This window comes from Stegodyphus dumicola, chromosome 2, assembly GCF_044657685.1.
Source record: "Stegodyphus dumicola isolate Sdum_Otavi_A_Nest chromosome 2, ASM4465768v1".
Classification (NCBI taxonomy): Eukaryota; Metazoa; Arthropoda; class Arachnida; order Araneae; family Eresidae; genus Stegodyphus; species Stegodyphus dumicola.
Genome location: NC_140769.1, coordinates 102,047,316 through 102,059,903, shown reverse-complemented (window position 1 = coordinate 102,059,903; position 12,588 = coordinate 102,047,316). Strand labels below are relative to the sequence as shown.

Here is a 12,588-nt window from a genome sequence, read left to right as displayed (position 1 = left end):
AGTTGATTTTTTGTTGAACTGAAATATGTAATATGGAAAAATTCTATTAAAAAACATAACTCAGAATCAAAACTGGAGATAAATATGGATAATAATAATGTGGGATATTTGATTCTCTTCCCCTAATAGTCATTTGAAACATTTTAGCATGTTTTTCCATTCAGCTGAAACAGTAAAAATATAGAAAAATTCCCACAGAAACATTATTCGGCTGAGAAACAAAACAGGCAAAAAAATGGGTTGGCGTCAGGAAACTGATTGGTCTAAAACAGGGCTTCTTAAACTTATTTTCAGTCGTGACCCTTTTTTATCATAGATTTTTTTCACGACCCCAAAATATTTATGAAAATTTTGTGAGACCCCATAAGCATTGCAAAAATCTGACACACGCGCGAGTGAAACTGTCAATTTTTCCACTTGTATTGTACGATAGTATTGCAGTTTTAAGTCATTATCTTTAATTTCTCATTTTAAGACATAGAACAATGTGAAAATTTTAATTAAGTAACAGACGAAATGACAGCGCCACGTGCAAAGCAAGTAAAATGAACATTTATATTATAAACAGAATGCGTTGAAACATTTTTGTTTTTCTCTTTGTCTGTATTGTCTTATCTTTATCTATTTTCAGATACATTGTGTAAAAATACTGGGTAATTGTAAAATTATTATAGTAAGTTTAAGAAATACCAAAACTACTAAAATTTTTTGCGACCCCCTGCTGTAGATGGGGGTTGCGATCTACAGTTTAAGAAAGTCTGCTCTAAAATAACGTTACAATATTTGATTTTGTTGGAACATTGGATAATTGAGGCCACAGCCAGTGCAGTTATGGCAGTTGTGCAAATTTTGGAATTTACAGAAATATCAAGTAACAAAATTTTTGGAATTTAGGAGTAAAAAGTTTTTAGAATTTAGGACCCACAGAGATTGCATAGCACAACAAAATGTACCTGCTGAAGCTAGGACTCCAGTGCATGGTTATATTCTTATAAGGAGTGTATGCCTGAATGCAAAGATGCATTTTGAGTCATCATCGCTAGGTCACCAGCCTACACAGCATTGTGTGATAATCATTCATATAAATAAGAAATAAAATTGACTACACTTTAGTTAAATAACCAATTTTATTCCTTGTAAGTATTATGCAAGAGTATTGTAATTGTTGAATAAGAATACAGCACTTGCTTTCTGTTCATCTGAAATGGGATAGCTATTCTAGCAGTTATTCCAGCAGAAGTATGCAAGAACGGATCTTTCTGTATTTAGTTAGATAATCAAAATACACAAGCTATGAACATAACATATTAAACCGTAATTGACTTTTCACATTGGACAGCCAATGTTTATCAATTTTCACATCAGTCGTACTTTCCCGTAAATTTGAAAATACTCTATTGTATGCTGTTCTGTTGAAGACAAGCCTGAATTTTTTTTTTTTTTTTTTTTTTCAAAATGCAATTTATAACTTGTTTTTTTTTTTTTTTTTACAAAATTTTAATCTGGGAGTCATGAACAAATTTGTGGAGGGTCACCAAATTCAAAGAAATTTATTTGACAATAAAAGATATACGGAATTGGAAGAGAATTTTGGATGTTTTTTAACATTTGCCAGGAATTTTAAATTAAACATTTCCATATTTTAATTCTGATTTTATTGCTTTCCACTTGATTTATGTGTTATGTTTGATGATTTCCAAACAGCTCGAATCAAATTTCAAAGCAACTGCATACGCGCAGCTAAGATTTAGTTTTTTTTGGCTATCTTAGTAGTGTCTTGCAAGCAATTTGTAATTGCAATACGCATCATTTATAAACTATGTTTCTTATTTCTAATCAAATTTGTTGTCAAGTAAGCACATAACATTTCCTAAGCATTGGAAAATTCAGTAGTGTCTCAAAGGATAATAAAAACAATTTTGTTTTCGTTGCAATTTTGTTCATGATGGTTAAATGGACCAAAATCTCTTGTAAGAGAAATGGGATGGATGCACCAACATCAAATAAACTTAGAGAAAAACTATTAATGAAAATGCAAACAAAAATTTAACCATTGGCTCTCTTTCTACTTCTAAAAAAAAAATTGAGTAAATATCAAGAGTTTATTTTATACTGTTTTACATGTTGCATTATCAATGGAAAAAGAATATCCATTGTGTGTTAAATGCAGTGAAAACTTGGCAAATGGAAAGCATGAAACCTGTGAAATTAAAAATACATTTAGAAACGGTATTTTCCCGTTTTGCCGCCGCAAACAATAAAGTCGCCAACAACGGTACTACTGATGCCAAACGGAATATCTTCACTGCCTACGTTTTCCGCCTCATTTTCGAAACAAGTCGCAGCCATTTCTTATCAGATTGTTTCTTTCAATACTGGCATACAACTACATAGAATTTTTGGTAAAATCCTAGTATACGGTGCAGCCTTGGCGCGATTTTGAAAACTATTGCCAACACCAAAAATTATCCAAAGAACGTCTATATACTATGTGTGTATATACATAACATATACTGTAACTATATATATATTCTTTGAATGACCCGTTTACTGCTCATCGTATATGTCCCGTTTTTATTGCTCATCATAAAGTCGCCAAATCCCGTGTGCACCGGATACTAGGATTAAACCGAATTTTTACAAGATAATTAAAATTTATGCCCCAAGACCATTCACGGTAATTAAGACAATTAGACTGCAATCACACCACTCACCCGAAGGCAAAATCAAGGGTTAAATTCATCAATTCTAATGAGAATGCAGTAGCGAAGTAAAGCACTGCGGTTTTACATAATTTCTGAGTAAGCTGTTTGTACGAATTGAAATAATTCTTGCATTTAAACTTGTATTCCAAATTAAGATTTAACTTGAAATTAATGTAGATAATTACTAAGAGAATGAGATACATTCCGGTGACGTCGGAGGTCACGTGATGTAAGGACTGCTAATGTAAACAAACAAGCTTGTGCTGTTGTAGCTGTGTTGAAAAATCGGAAACTTTGTTTATTTTTAATTAGTTATGAAATTTGCATTTCAGTTTTAAGTATTATTTCAAACGTTAATTAACTTTTCATTCATTTGGTTAGTATAATTTTTGCCACTCTTATATGTTATTGTTATCTTCATGATACTCTCTTGTTCGCTGCTTTACCATGTTCTGATTGTTAATATTTATTTATGAATTCTTTCCTTGATATGATAATTCATTTATCATTTTCCCATTATAGTTTTAATCTTTTGTTTGATTTCTAAATTCCTGTTTACATTTCCAGTTTTTGAGGGTTAACAATGCCTACTACATGTTGTGCATACGGTTGTTCAAATAACAATATGAAAGACAGATGTAAAGAAAATAAGATTTCCTTCCATCTGTTTCCTAAGGATGAAAATCTGCGTAAAGAGTGGATAGTAAGAATAAAAAGGGAAAACTTCAATCCAACCCCCCCTACCAGAATTTGCTCTGAACATTTTGAAGAAGAATGTTTCACATACCAGCCATTCACGAACAGGAGGTCATTAAAGGCAGATGCTATGCCAACGAAATTTATTTTTATTTCGACTAAAGGAACCACTCGTTTTGGTGAACCATCACAGGAAAGTTCAAGAGAAAAGAGGTATTTATCTACTAGTTTTATCAGAAATACATAGAGCATTTGTATATGAAAACTAAAGATTGTATTTTTTTTTTTTTTTTTTTTTTTAAATTTTCTACACTTTTGGTTTTAGAAAAAGATAAAATCATAATTGGTGTGCTATGAAATTTAATTACTTTCTTCCTGTTTCAATGTTTTTTGCAGCTGATAGTTTTCGAAATGAAAATTGCCTTGATCGCAACTTAATTGCTGTCTATGGCATGATACATATTATTTTGTATTCGACAGGGTTTTTATTGCTTATATGTTAAGGACTTGTTGTTTTATTCTTTTATCATGTTTCTTACTTCAATTCTTACAACTTTGGTAGACACTTCACTGATGAAGCAGTTAGCGAGGTTTCCACCTAATTTTAATACTTATTTCTATAATATGACACTTTCTATGCTTATTTCTTTGGTGTTTCTTACTTCATTTTTTACCACTGCTGATAATACTTATTAATAAATTCATTGAATTTGATTTCTGGGTTGTTATTATTTACTTCACCAGATTCTGATTACTAGCATCACATTGTAAGGTATTATATTAGACGCTAGCCTTAAGTTTATCCTTCCAAATAGCTTACTACATAGAAATTTTAAGCTTCTAAATGCTTCAGTATTGCTGATTTAAAAATAATTTTTATTGTTAGTTCGTCCTCTATTTTGTATGCCTTATGTTTATTTGCATGTAAAAGTTTCACAAAAAAATTGAAAATTTAGTAAAATGTCCCCCAAATTTAATTACTAATCAACCAAGATGTAACATGTAATGAGGTAGGAGAAATATGTGGAAAGATTTCAATGAGATGTTTCAGTTGATTAGTGATTCAGTCTTGGGAACCGCTTTAATAAAGAATTCTATATATTACAAAAGTATTTAAATAGTTCAACAAAAGAATGCCAAATAAATGAGAGAACTTTTCCTTTATACATCTGCCATGCAAATTTTGGTATGTGTGTGTGCGAAATGGTATATGTGTACACACATACCTCATTTTTCTGTTATTCACACATACACATCAAAATGCATGGCAAGTGCATAATGGAAAAGTACCTAAATCAGTTACATTGATACCTTTCTAGCTAAGAGAATGCATTTTTTTATTAAGTTGTTGTACTGTAATCAGAATAGATATTTTAGATATGTCTTTTCATAATAAAATGTTATTTATACTTGTAGTCAGATATTTTAAATTTATCAGTTATTTTGGTACTTTAGCTAGATGCAAGTGATAAATTAGATGTTTGCAACGTGTAGCATGGTGTAGTGTCACCAAAATGGGGGAAGGGGATTGTTATTCATAACATATATACTTTATACCCAGTTGAGTACCTGTATTTTATACATATATTTATTCCCAAATTATTAAAAGCACTGTTTGCTTTTATTATTTCTTTTTTTCATTATTATCTTTATTTTTCAAATTATTAAAAGGACACTTATGCATTTATTTTGGTCTTGGAGCTTGTCGTCTACAATATATTTTTTTATAATATTGAATATAACCCATCCTTAGTTACATATATACCATCTTGAAATTTTCATGTATAATATCTAGAAATTGTAAATATATTAAAAAAATAGCAATAATATGACTATGGATGTTGTTTGCCTGTCTATCACAACATTAAAAAAAGAAAATGAAAAAAAAAAAAAAAAGCATATTGCTTGACTAATTGCTGATTAGGAAAATTCCTATTCACCAATTCCATAACCACAGAATAGTTATGGTGGAAATCAACCATAACTATTCTGTGGTGTAGGAGCTGCAATTCATGCTTTAAATTTTGGACATTACTATTGAAGAAAAATATTTATTTTAATATTAAAACTTTTGTTTTATTTATACTGTCAAACTATTTATTACAGTACATATTTTCTTTTCTTTTCAGAGCAAATATTCCTGTTTGCATAAGGAAGACAGTATCATCACAAACTGACGAGTCTTTTTTGTTAATTTTAAACGAATTTTGTCAAATGAGAGACCAATTGGATGCTGCACAAAATAATGTTTTATTGAATGTGTTTTCTTCAGCTAATGAGAGGATAAAAGTAAACATGAAATGCGTAACAGGTTTCTCTCATGAGACGTTTATGACAATATTCAACTTTTTTAATTTATCGGAAGATTTGTTAAATAAAGACAGAATGCCACCTATTGATCAATTTTTCATGTTTCTAGTGAAAATTCGAACTGGAACCACAAATGAATTCCTAGGAATAATTTTTAAGATAGCTTCTTCTACAGTTTCAAAGATTTTCAATTGTGTAACGAGAATTGTTTCTACTAAGCTTAAATGTGTGAATATATACCAAAAAAGGCCCAAGTTAAAGAGTTCATGCCTCTGCAATTCTTACATCAATATCCAAATTGCCGAGTAATCATTGATTGCACAGAGCTCGAAATACAGAGGCCATGCAATCCTACAGAACAGCAACTAACTTTCAGCTACTACAAAAATGCCAATACGCTGAAAGCACTAGTTGGCATCTCTCCTTCTGGAGCAGTCACCTTTATTTCAGATTTGTGGTGTGGTGCAATATCAGATAAAGCTCTCTTTTTAAAAAGTCAGTTACTTGATTTGCTCGAGGAAGGAGATTTAGTATTAGCTGATAAAGGATTTACAATTAATTCAGAATTATCTAAGAAAGGGTGTCATTTAAAAATACCGCACTTTTTGAAAGGAAACATTCAGTTCACTCTTGAACAAAGAAGTGAAAATAAAGCTATTTCCAATAAAAGAGTGCATATTGAACGAGCAATAGGAAGAATAAAAATATTCCGCTATTTTGAGGGAGCTATTCCATATAATAGCCTACATAATTTAAATGAGGTGTTTTTTATTGTTGCATTTTTAACGAATTTTAATAAACCTCTGATAAATGTTTTACCATTAAATTCTGAAAAAAAAAATAGTTAGATGGTTAATGTATTCCCAAATATGTGTACATATATTTTACTTCATACCATTTGTTAATGGAAATTTTTTTTGTTTTATAAATCTGTGTACTTTTTAAAATCTTATATAAAATGATTAATTTTAAAAAGTAGTTTCATATTCTTTTGTTATACAGTCAAAAGTCGTTAATCCGGACTCGTCGGGACTTCGGCGATTCCGGATTATCGATTTTTCCGGATTATAGATCATCAGTTTAAATCTCGTTAGATGGCATGCAGAAATTCTAAAATTAAAAATATGAAACCGTAATTTATGAAATAAAGAACAATTATGATCTAAAGGGTATTAAAATTTGCAAAAAGAAAAAGCTTAATATTTATTTGTTTACTTTATTAAACATTTCTTTCAATGTAAGTTGTTTAAGTTTTGCTTCGTTTCATGTGATAATACTTTCTCTTTAATTCTATTAAACAGACATAATTTCTTGTTCAGTTACAAAGTTCCGCTATTCAAGTCCTATAATTGCTGTGTCCAGAACACCGACTAATTTGTCAATCGAAATTTTTTCATTTTCAATAACCTCTGTCACTTTTCTTCGCTATCGGAAGCGAATTATAATGACGAGGAACTTGTTTTAAATCATATCAAAGACGGAGCATATCGAGATGAAATACTACATTTGGTAAGGAATTATAAGCGAAATAAAATAAAAACATCTGCGCTGAAGATAAGGATAGTGTTGACAGATCATTTTCCAATTCATTACGCGCTCGCCACGGCGTTCCCCCCGCCGAGCAGCGTGAAATTGATAAACAGATTTAGGATTTCGAAACATACTTTCGCTTTAGATCCTTTACATATTAACAAATATATATCGGAAATTCTATTTGATATAATCGAAAGTTTAAGCTTACTTTTATAAAATTGCTCTTACAGTCTGCAAAAAACAATAAGCCGGATCCAATTCGAAAATTAAGGAACATCGCAATCATTAACATTAACTGAAATAGATAATTAGATAATTTTAGCTTATACGTCTATTATACATAAAACGCGCACGCGAAAACATATTCTGCACTTGCGAACACTCATATGCGCAGTCGTAAAAGGTCTTACGCGCACGCGTAAACGCCTATGCGCATGTGTCAATGCGGCGCATGCGCAGAAAGTTTTTAGTTTTGAGGTCCGGATTATAGATCATTCCGAATTATGGGTGTCCGAATTAACGACTTTTGACTGTATAATGAAAAAATTAACATAGATCATCAGTCATTTAAAGATAAAAATGTATTATCATTATTCTACCTTTGTATTTAGTTTTATTATCGCCGCTCTATGAGAAATGTAAATTTCGATATGCATGTATTGAACAAGGAAAATAATTGTATAATATAAATAATAAATCAGAGATGCAATATAAAAATTAACACAAATAAACACATCATCAGAACTCCTTCCATATTAGCAACATAACTTTGATAAAGCAAATTCCATTGAAATTTCAACCAGTAATACATTTATATGTCTAATCTTTGGAATATGGTAACAAGTAGTTTGGTGACATTTTGGTAAGGCGATAAAGGTTACTAGCTAGGACTTTAGCACTGTACATGGATAAAGTCAAGAGTGTGCGCAATGCCATTTTTGTGTAATTCTGGGATGTTTTTTTAAGTGAAAATAGGTCAACGTGTATATGGATACCGTCTATGTCGAATTCTTAAAAACGCCGCAAGCAGTTTGCGATTCTGCACTTTCTCCTAATTTCGCACCTAATCTTCGTCATGATTAAGCATTTTTGTTCCATGAAAGTTCTAGTATAAGCGTAATTCGGCTAGCAGATTGTTGAAAAAAATGTTGAGTAAAAAAAAAAAAAAAAAAACACATTCCTTTACTTCATGAAAACAAAATGGTGTCCAAAACAAAACTAGCAGGTTGCTGTAGCGGGGTTGGTTGCCAAATTTTTGCCAAAAAATCGCCAAGTTACCATAATCCAAAGATTTTTGTAGCGTAGTTTACGTGAGATGAGATCACGTGGTGTTACGTGATACGAACTGGCGAATCAGGATGTTGAACCATGAAAACATAGTAAATTCTTAATGCTTTTTTACAAATTTATTATCTTTATTTATTGGCTTTTTACAAAATTTTAAAAGATATTAAAATGTTTGTGCCTTCAAAATAAAAAATTCTTAGAACTAACGTTTGTTAACATTTTTTATGTGTATATTGTATATTGTCGTCAACAAAGTCTGCTTGGCGAGATTTGCGCCAGTGAAACTGAAAAGTACCTCAGAAACTAAAGATTAAGTAAATAAATCTGAAGAATTTTTTTGAGGAATGAGCTGAGAGCATGAAAAATTAAAATACATTTTTGAAAAAATATACAAAGCCTGTAAATCCTTTTAAAAGTTTCATATTTAATTGCAAAAAATTTAAAACCTCATACAATTGGAGAATCGCTCATTCTTCCTTCAGCAATTAAAATGACATCATTTATGCACGCAGAAAAATATAGTAACGATTTAAAAACAATAGCATAAAAAAAAGATACTGTTTCTTACCAAATTTTTGTCATATCAGACACTATAGAATACAAAATCCAGTCTTTACTATGAAACTACCGACATCTAAAATGTTTCATTTCATCGTTTATGTGAGATATGTTTTTGAAAACGACGCAGTAGAATATTTTTTATGTTGTAATATTTGGGAAGTAAAAGCAACTGGAAAGAAAATATTTGAAATTATTAACAGACATTTTGAAACAAATAATCTTACCTAGACACACTGTGTCGCAGTTTATATTAATGTAAGCTTTTAAAACTAAACCAATACTTTGGCAAGGAGAATTGAACAAAAAAAAAACAAAAAAAAAAAAACAGAAACATGCATTTTACAATTTACTAAAGAAAATAATGCAGATTTCTTGTTTAAAACAACATATGATAAAATTGACAGAAATTTTTTTGAAAAATTTCCAAATAAGGAATTATGTTGGATCTGTGACCCATTTTGCCTTTGGTATTTTCAATTCCAGTGTATCTCTAAATGAAAAAGAACAATTAATTGATATTTTAAGTGACGGAATACTGTGTGTTAAGTCTCTAACTTGCCAAAAATTTTAGTTGATTGGAAACTAATATGGCGAGTAAATTATTACGTTTCTTACATAAAATTGTACAGTAAACCTTTAGCTTATATTTAAAACTTCTAAAATGCTTATCTTACATTTGTCTGTTATATAAGCATTAAAAGTGGATTTCTCACTGAAATAGAAATAATTTTTTGCTATTGAATTAACATGGAGAACTTTTTTATTGAAATATTTTTTCTGTGTGACATTAGTTGCATCTACTACAAAATAAAGATTAAAGAATGGTTTTTAAAACATTTTGAATTCGTTGTCATATTGATCTATGAAGCACTAGACTAGTGAGTTTTTATTACATTGTTGACAAATATAGTTTTTAAACGATCAAAAAATTTTCAGCGGTGATAATTATTTGCTTAATATGAATATGTTTCCAAAGAGGAAATAAATAATAAGTGATAAAAAGAAAATTCAGTTAGAACATTCACATCTCTAACAATGTAATTTGCTTTGATTTAATCTTTATTATACAATATATTTTAAAATGATACGCCAAAATCCAATGTGATTACGATAGTACCTAGAGTATTCAGCATTTCGTATAATCCTATAACCAGATAATAATAATATTAAAATAAATTTTATCTGAATGAAGTTTTCTTATTACAGAAACAGTAAAATTATGCAATTACATAAACGAATACACTTTCAGACAATATACTTCATACTGTTTACAAGCGCAAGCTAAAGTTCTGTTTATGTTACTTCTCGCCCCTCAGCGCATGCTCAAGAATTACCATCCAGGCGAAACTAGTCGATTTGCACAGCCAACTCTATAATGGCCTTGAGCGTCACCATCGAGATAGATAAGGCCTGCGCGCTGAGTTACTACGTCACTGCTAGGGGACCGGTCTTCGCGCAGTTTAGCTTCCTTGCTAAACACCCATTTTTCTAAACCTATTCTATGAAATTGGTATCTCATACTATAAAATCAGTCTAAAACAAAATTACAAGCGGCAATATAATGTTTTACAAAGCTTATACGAATATGAAATATTTTCATTTTCTTTTGTTGGTATTTATTTTCAAAACAAAATTATTTGAGAATGGTGTGGTGCTTTTAAAAGCAAATCATTTCTTTGAAGAAAAATTAGTTTTAAAATTCAAGTAGCTAAAATTTTTACTTTGATTTTTCTGCACTGTCTTTGTGTCTCTCGTTGATTCTCATCACCGCATCAAATTTTTTTGTTTCACCCACTACTTTAACAAAATGTTTGCCAGTGGGAACACATGTTATCTCTCATTCTAAGTTTGAGACCTGAAAAAAAAAAAGTCGGGGATCTTAGTTACAAAAATCACAATCTATACTCTTCGTTGGTCAAGAGATCCCCATTTTTTCCCTCTCAAGAAATTCCTGAGCACGAAGAGGGGGGCCTCCGAAGGGAGTGAATTGCTGATAAGAACGGACTACTGATAAGGAATGTGGCGTCTCTACGGAATAGTTACGAAGAAAAGAACCACATGACTTGCTACTATTACTAACTATTGTATAATGCTGGAATCTTATGAAAAATAATAAATAAAAAAATTTAATTGTACTCTAGTGATAGAGAAACATATATTGTATAGAGAACAAAATGTTACTTATCTGAATATTCCGTCTCAGGGCCTCTTTTGGATTTCTCGTGTTGATAGTAAACAGCTAACAAAACACCTGAAGTTTCGATGAAGCGAAGTTTCCTTTTTCAACTTGATGAATGAGACATTGCATAGGAAAGGTGCATTAAACTTTTTAGAGAGTTGAAAATATTTACTGAAACAGTTATTTAAAAAATTTCGGAGCTATGTTTAGACACTGCCTCCAGCTTTCGTAATCGCAGCGCCAGCCCCTCGGCGACCAACTGATTTCACTTCAAGGCCATGATAGAGTCGGCCGTGGTCGATTTGTCCATGACGTCAAAAATTCGAAAAGTGGGGTAGGGTTTGGAAATACGCGGACAGCTGCTGTTTAAGTTTCTGACTGTCGTTTTAGAGCTAAACTGAGGACGGCGGAGGTCACGGATTGTTTTTGAAAGTGTACGTCATAGATATTTTAATTTCTTAAGATTTGTGAAAAACTCGAGTATTTCGCTATAGAAATAACGCATTTGATGCTGACGATTCTACATTATTTATTTATTCTACATTACCAATGCCTTAATTAAATTTTAGTGAAAATAATATATTTGGTGTTTTCCTATTTCATATATAAAGAAGGGGAGCATACTTTTAATTTAAAATTGTAATTTTTAAACTAATGTATATATCAATGTACTTAATTTCATGTTTTGATGAGTAATTTATAAATTTTATGTTTTAAATTATAATGTATTTCCCTCTACTTTTATTTGAGTTTGTAGTGTATAAAAATGTATTACATTAGACATGCATTAAAGAATATGCAGTATATAATTCAAACTATGCACATCCTAAATTCAACATTTACATTAAATTGCTTTGAGTTAAAAAATTTATTTAAGTACCTTTAACTGTACCGATATCAATGTCAACTTCCAATAGTTTCTAGAATCTCCTGTATAAAACAAGTTAAATTCCTGTATAATTTTCGGTTAAATTCTTGTCAATATTATAATGCAAGATTTATAATTAGTTATCAGATTTTTTAATGTGGTCTACCTTTATTACATCAGTTTTGTGTATATTTATTCAGATCAAAAAAGTGCTTAGTTTTGGTTTTATGTAATTACGGCAAAGCCTCGAGGGCTATGTGCCTAAAGTCAGAGTTACCTTCGTGGAGGACATTCTAAGGGAAACTAGCTCGTATACACGTAACACATGGGGAAAAACACGAAAACGTCCATGCAACCAGCCCGTTCGCGGGATTCCAACCTTGGACCGAACTTCTAGTGTTCAGCGATTTTACCGGCCGCTGGTGGGATCGATTTAAAAAGGGTATAAA

At 30.8% G+C, this 12,588-nt stretch overlaps 1 pseudogene across 1 annotated transcript; it reads left to right on the top strand.

The window, feature by feature from the left end:
• Nucleotides 1-2,934: 2,934 nt before the first annotated feature.
• Nucleotides 2,935-10,293, top strand: LOC146998529 (uncharacterized; annotated as a pseudogene). Its single transcript, XR_015039515.1, has 2 exons — nucleotides 2,935-3,614; nucleotides 5,531-10,293. The product of XR_015039515.1 is annotated as an uncharacterized LOC146998529 (transcript).
• The last annotated feature ends 2,295 nt before the right edge of the window (nucleotides 10,294-12,588 follow it).